General features: G+C 37.1%; 1 pseudogene; it reads right to left on the reverse strand.

The window, feature by feature from the left end:
• Window positions 1-4862: 4862 nt before the first annotated feature.
• Window positions 4863-5607, reverse strand: LOC143391548 (large ribosomal subunit protein uL30 pseudogene; annotated as a pseudogene).
• Between the last annotated feature and the right edge of the window lie 2154 nt (window positions 5608-7761).

The following is a 7761-nucleotide window of genomic DNA, read 5'->3' on the forward strand; positions in this document are numbered from 1 at the left end:
TGACATAATTATAAAAGTATTGAATATAACTTATTCTAATTCCGTCCCAGTACTTCCCCTTTCCCTCCCTTTCTTCCACCCCCTTTTTTCTTCCTTCTACTCTGCTGATCTTTCTGCTATTTACATACACATACACACACACACACACACACACACACACACACACACACATATACACATACACTTTAATTACTGTCTTGCAGACGTACATGATGGTGAGATTCACTATGGTATATTCATATGTGTACATAGGAAAGTTAGATTTGATTAATTAAACTGTCTTTCCCTATTACAACTCTCCTTCCTTCCCTGCATTCCCTTTGTCTACTTCACTGATCTTTCTTCTGTTCTTCTTTTATTATTATTTTTTTAATCTCCCCATCCATATTTTGGATTAGCTTCTACATATCAAAAAAAAAGATCTTTGAACTTTTAGGACTGGATTATAGTCTCCAGTTTCATTCATTTACTGGCAAAGGCCACAAGTCATTCTTCTTTATGGCTGAGTAATACTTCATTGTGTATATATAGCATATTTTTAATCCATTCATCTGTTGAAGGGCACCTAGATTAGCTCCATATCTTGACTATTGTGAATCTTGCTGCTATAAAGATTTATGTGGCTGCATTACTGTATTATGCTGATTTTAAGTACTTTAGGTACATATAAGGAGTGGGATAGCAGGATCAAATGATAGTTCCACTTCTAGTTTTCTGAGGACTCTCCACACTGCTTTCCAGAGTGGTTGTAACAATTTGCTGTCCCACCAACAATGTATGAGTACAGCCTTTTTCTCATATCTTTCCAACATTTGTTGTTACTTGTATTCTTGATAAACACCATTCTGGCTGGAGTGAGATGAAATCTCTGTAGTTTTAATTTGCATTTCTCTAATTGCTGGAGATGCTGGACATTTTTTCGCTTTTACTTCCTTTGCCCATTTATTGACTTCATTAATTGTTTTTTTTGTTGTTTTTTGTTTTTTTGTTTTTAGGTGTTAATATTTTTTAGTTCTTTATATATTCTGGAGATTAATGCTCTATCTGAACATGTGGTAAAGATTTTCTCCCATTCTGTAAGCTCTCTTTTCATGCTCTTGATTGTTTCTTTATGTTATTTTGAAGAAGCCTTTTTTAATTTGATGTTATCTCATTTATTGTTTTTTTTTTTAATTTTACTTTTTGTGTTTTAGGAGTCTGTTAGAGTATTAGGCCTACATTTTCTTCTAGTAGGTTCAGGGTTTCTAGTCTCATTTCAAGGTCTTTGAGTTGAGTTTTGTTCAAGGGAAGAGGTTAGGGTTAAATTTTATTCTACTAAAACTGTGGCTTTCCAGTTTTCCCAGCACCATTTTTTAAAAAAGACTATCTTTTCTCCAACATATGTTTTTGGTACCTTTAGTAGGAGATAACTGTATTTATGTGGGTTTGTCTCTGTTTCTTCTAATCTAGTCCATTGGTCTTTTTGCCTGTTTGGGGTACCAATACTATGATGTTTTTGTTTGTTTGTTTGTTTGTTACTGTAGCTCTGTAAAATAATTTGAAGTCCAGCATTGTGATGTCCCATTGCTTCACTTTTCTCACTAAAGATTGCTTTGTCTATTCTGGGCCTCTTGTTTTTTTTCAAATGAATTTCATGACTGATTTTCTATTTCTGTGAAAAACATCCTTGGATTCTGATGGGAATTTCATTAAACTGTAGAGTGCTTTTTGTAGTATGGACATTTTGACAATATTAATTTTACCTATCCTAGAATATGGGAGGTCTTTTCATCTTCTAAGATCTTCTGCAATTTCTTTCTTTAGTGTTCTATAGATTTTATTGTAGAGATCCTTCACCTCTTTTGTTAGATGGATTCCCAAGTATATTTTTTAAGCCTATTGTAAATGGGGTAGTTTTCCTCATTCATTTTTCAGCAGATTCATCATTGGAGTATAGGAACACGATTGATTTATGGGTGTTAATTTTGAGTCCTGCTACTTTGCTATCTTAGTCAGATTTTTTTTTTTTTTTTTTTTTTTTTTTTTTTTTTGCTGCTGTGACTAAAAGACCTGACAAGAACAATTTTAAGGAGAAAAAGTTTATTTGGGGGCTCGCGGTTTCAGAGGTCTCAGTTCATAGACAACCAGCTCCATTCTCAGGGGCTCAAGGTGAGGCAGAACATCATGCAGGAGAAGATGGCAGAATGAAGCAGCTCAGGACATGATCAGAAAGCAGAGAGAAAGACTCCACTTGCTAGATAGAAAATATATACACCCCAGCCAAACCCCAATGACCTACCTCCTCCAGCCACATCCTACCACCGCCTTCAGTCACTACCCAGTTAATCCCATCAGGGGATCGATTCACTGATTGGATTAAGGTTTGGTGCCCGGATCATTTCTCCTCTAAACCTTGTTGCATTATTCACACTGTGAGCTTTTGGGGGACAATTCACATCCAATCAATAACATTTGCTGAATTCATTTATGAGTTCTAGAAGTCTTCTGGTGGGATTTTTTTGGGGGGAGTCTTCTAAATATAGATGCCATCAGCAAACAGAGATAAAATTTTGAGCTCTGGTTTTTCCATTTGTTTCTCTTTAATTTCCTTCTCCTGCCTAATTGCTCTGGCTAGAGTGTCAAGGACTATGTTGAACAGGAGTGGTGAAAGTGGGCATTCTCGTCTTGTTCCTGTTTTTAAAGGAAACGCTTTCCATTTATTTCCATTCCAAATAATGTTGGCCTTGGGCTTATCATATATACCATTTACAATGTTGAGGTCAGTTTCTTCTACCTCTACTTTTTACTGGTGTTTAAAACATGAATGGGTATTGTACTTTGGCAATTGCTTTTTCTGTCTATTGAGATAATCATGTGATTCTTATCTTTATATCTATTTATGTGGTGAATTACATTTATTTATCTATGTATTTTGAACGAACCTTGCATCCCTAGGATGAAACCACTTGATCATGGCACACCATTTAATGTGTAAATGACCTTTTAAAGTATTCTGATTAGTTTCCTGATTTTATTATGAAGAAACTGTTACTTAGAGAGCTTAACAAACTTGACAACTACCATACAGATTGTGACAAAACCCAAGACAGGCTGCATTTCAGCTTACAGTCTTAGTCTTAACCTCAATTTTCTGCTAGATTTTAGCTTTCCAGACTGTCTACAAGTCTAGTCCTTGTTCTCACTACAATGCCTCCCAGTCTGTTTTGGGGTTTTTGTTTTTGTTTTTTTTTCAGCTATGTGTCCCTATGAACCACCTCTGAAAATATAGAACTTACTTGTAAGTCAAGCTGCTAAGATGGGCAGCTTGGCCTAAGACCCCTACCATCCAGAAGACACTATGGAAGCATATGATGTTGCCCTGTTTGTCAGGAACATGGTGCTGAAGGAAACAAATCTATGAGTGAGACAGTGAGCAACATCTGCATGAGTAGATGACAAAACATAAAAGCAGTGATCCTGGAGTTTCAGAAGTTTAAAATGGAGATTAAATAGGAACCAAAGTGATTTTTATGGACCCTATGGAAAAGCCAGACTTTAAATACAACCCTTAAGGAAGAGTTCTACGCTAGGTGTAGTGGTACACATCTGAAATCCCCGCTGTTTGAGAGTCTGAACCAGGAGGATCACAAGTGTGAGGCCAGCCTTAGCAATTTCATGAGACCATGTCTCTAATTTGTTTTAAAAAGACGGACATACATGGCTCGTGGTAGAGTACTTGACTAGCACATGTGAGACCTTGGGTTTGATCTCCAGGACCAAAAGTGAAACAAAACAAAACAAATAATCAAAAGAAAAGAGTGGAATGAACAAGAGCTTAGGAGATAAGCAGTGAGAGAAAAATTGTTGTAATGAGTGTGAGTTGGCATATGTCTTCTTGGTAACAGAGTCTCCGTTCCCTCCAACACTATAAGGCCCCCCATAACTACTGCTCATTAAGCCTCTTCTGTAGCTTTCAGCTTTATTGTTAGACACTTCTCATATAGCTGTCATGTAGAGGAAATGCACCTAGTTTCCCCATAACTTCCCCTCATTGTCCCTAGTTTTGTCCTCTGGGGTACTATAGAACCAGTTATTGCCTGAGTTGAGACATGGTGCCTGTTAGGAATGGAATAAAGAATGGGACACTTAGTGGACAGTCAGGGTCCAGTGGATGATTCATTTGGAAAACTTCATTGGAGATGTTCACAGAATCTAGGAGAGGAGTTTGTGGAAGGAGGATCACATAAAAAGAAGCAGAGAAGGCAGGGAAGTGGGAGAGGAAGAAGTCAGCAGCTGACATACATTAAACACTATTCCATTCAGTCCTTAAATATTTATTGAATGTTTACTTATTTCAGATGGCTTACTAGGACTCAAGAATGTGATGATGAAGAATAGAAAAGATGATAGCTATAGTAACCAGGTCAGACAACATTATGCAACACCAAATCTCTCCGGGTTTATCTATCACTCACCTAAACTTATTTCTCACAGAGTTCAGTGTAGGGCAGAAGGTAGGTTATGTTTACTTTATTCACTCAGGGACCTGAACTGATGAAGGCACCATCTCAAACTACATTGCCATGACCATTCCAATGGTTCAAAAAGAATTGAGCGAGGGCATCCGATGTTGAAATTTTTATCCAAAATGACCATATCTTGTCTGTCTGTAACTTATGGCTCAGAGCAAGAGATGTAATGATAACTATGTTCCAAGTTGGAAGAAGTCCAATCTTCCTGAGTATTTGGAAGGACAACTGGAATTGTGGGGGTTTTTTTTTGTTGTTGTTGTTTATTTGTTTGTTGTTGTTGTTGTTGTTTACATTGAGAGCAGGTACTGTTTTATTAACTGACAAGTTTACAAAAATACCATGGTAGATACCTTAGTTCATCTTTCTAATACTCCTGTCAATCTGGTCTTCCCTGTTACCAGCATCTCTACCTTCAACAAAACGGTTGGTCTTCTTCTTCATTCCACTTCTTGGAGAAGATAATTTAAAGGGCCACAGTGTTATTTGCTTCTTTGAAGCATTTTCTAACAGTGTAGATCTCATGAATCAGATCTTCCATGCAGGTGGTTCCATATTTACCATGAAATCGAATAATCAAAGTGTTATCTATCAATGCAATTTGCTTCTTATTGATTCTGCCATATCCATACTTATAGATTAGTCCATTCACTGATTTCAGGTTTGGGTACCCCCATGCAATATATGGCTCCACGATCCTCAGCATATTTATTGAAGCCTTGTTGAGTTTAGTGAAGGTGTCATTGAAGATCTGGCGAAGGCAAAGAAGTTGTAACATCTTACAAACCTTTGGGCTCACACCATTGATACCTCTGACCTTGAGGACAAATGCCAATTTGAGTTCTGTGGGTACATAGAAGTTGCCAGTTTTTCTTGCCATCTTGGTCATTCAAACCTCCATTCTGTACATTTGCCTGTATTCCTTGTGGTAATGCTTGGCTTTTTCATAGATAAGCCCCCTCTTTGCCTTTCGAAGCATCTTGTGGGCATTCTTCTTCCCCAAGCACTTTACCTTCAGCTCTGTGTAATTCCTTCACTTTTTCTTAAGGGTATTTGGCACAGCAGGAACCTTCTTTTTCTTCTCTTTGGCACCCTCCATGGTTCCAGCTGGAAAAACTGGAATTTATAATAGATAACACTGATCACTATTATGTCTGACTCTGTGGAACTTGTAGTCTAGGTAATTAGGTGATGACAGTCAAATCATAGGCATTTGTGATGAGAACAGTTAGTGCTGTGAATTGGGAAGAATACCTTTGAAGGGAGCACCTAACCAGACTTACCATAGTCAAAAGAGAGCTCTGAGAAAAACTGGTGAAGTCAGAAGGATGGAGACAAATGTAGTGAACAAGATAGGAACATACTTTATATACAGAGTTATGAAAACTTGTGCTGTAAATAAGTAATAATGAGTGTAATGCATTCCACTATTGTCATGTATGTAATAAATAAATAAATAAATAAGATAGGAGGATTGGGGCAGGAACTGGCATGGTATTAGACCTGAAAGCACTTGAAAAAGCATTTTGGAGAATTGTGTGAGTAAAGCTGGAGAAGTAACAAATCATGCAATAGTTAGCCTTTAATCATGAGAGCAGTATAGGATCACTTGGTAGACTTGAAGGTGATCCCTGGTTGGACTGTGAAGGATGAATTGTGGCAGGGGGTGACAGTATTCTATTTTCAAAGGACCTCATTTTTAACACATTAACAGTATAGTCATTGTTATTACCACTTCACAGATTCAGAAACTCAAGTTTTAGATAAGTATTTTCACAAAGACCACAATGGCATTAAATAGATGCATTGGAAACAGGAAGTAGAGCAGATTAAAAAAAAAAAAAAAACCTAAAATGTGTCTGATGTCGAATTCCATGCTCTGTTCATGTTATGATGCATTCTGGTCATTAGCACAAGGAAGTACTTCACTCACGATGACCTTGCAACCTAACCTCGCTAACCATAGGATGGTATTAATTCTCAGGGAAAGTCAACAAGAAGTGTTTATACTTTATAGCTCCCCTCATTCCCATGAGTAAAATAGGTGAGCATTTGAAGAGGTACCGGTGACTGCTCCATTGCCTCCTCAGTTTCCACAGATCATAGGTAAGGAGAGCAATGCTTTTAGTGAGAGAAGCCCTAAGAGGAAAAAGAGGTGCTAATAGGCACTGCTTCAAGTAAACAGGATGATTTTTTTTTCTTTGTCAGAAGTGTCTGCCCAACCTAAGAACTAAAGACAATCCTGTGTTCCTATTGCCTCTCACAGTTCCAAATAGCAGAAAGCCTGGATGAATAAATACAGAGATTTGACAAGCCAGTGAAGAGGGCAGTTGACTTTCCATGCCTCCCCTGGTTCCACAATCCAAGGGTGAGATAGAACTAGGGGTGATTTCCATACATCACATTGCAATTTTGTCTAAGAGTGATTTACAAAATTGTTGCTCATGGGGGTGTCATTTGTTCAAATACATAGTCCAAGATTGTCCTTCGTTCAAGACTCCAGTTGTTCTCAGAAACTGACTCTGAATCAAAGTACTAGTTTTCAATTTCTTGCAATTGCCTCTGCACTTTCCCCAGTGCTGACCAAGGGCCCAAGTTAATAATGTTGGCAGCTCCTAGTGTTTGATCGGTTATTTATGACATCTTAAAATAACTACTGAGAGTGCATTTCTTTGGTTTACTCTTGATAAGATTTGTTTTGATTGTAACAAATTAAAATGTATGACATAATTGACATAATTTATTAATGACTGGTGAACTTTTGCCATGCATTTTAAGTTTTGAACTTAAAAATTTTATAATGAATGGGGTTTGCAATTATTTGGATGTGAAAGAATTTGGAAGATATTTAAATACAAGGACATTCATATAATTAACTTCTTTGGGACAGGAATTACCTTATTTACTCTTTCACATACAGGATATACTCAGTATTAGTTGAATGAATGACTTGATAGTAGAATAATAATAATCCTTTCATATTTCTATGCCACTTGATGAACTATTTACTGAATCGGATAATCTCATCGGTAAACTCAGTTGAATATTTCCAATATCCTAGGAGATACACAGGCTTGTTTGATTACCCCCACCAGGGAAGATTCTATACTTGATAATTAGTATAAGGGAATTTGAATACAGGTCTTTTCATAGACACTCCACTGAACCAGGCACAATCACCAACCTCGTTTTGAATAGGATTTAATTTAAGAAAGAGTGTGAAATAAACACAAGTCTTTTTTGCCCCCTAACC

This window comes from Callospermophilus lateralis, chromosome 2 (assembly GCF_048772815.1).
Source record: "Callospermophilus lateralis isolate mCalLat2 chromosome 2, mCalLat2.hap1, whole genome shotgun sequence".
NCBI classification, from domain to species: domain Eukaryota; kingdom Metazoa; phylum Chordata; class Mammalia; order Rodentia; family Sciuridae; genus Callospermophilus; species Callospermophilus lateralis.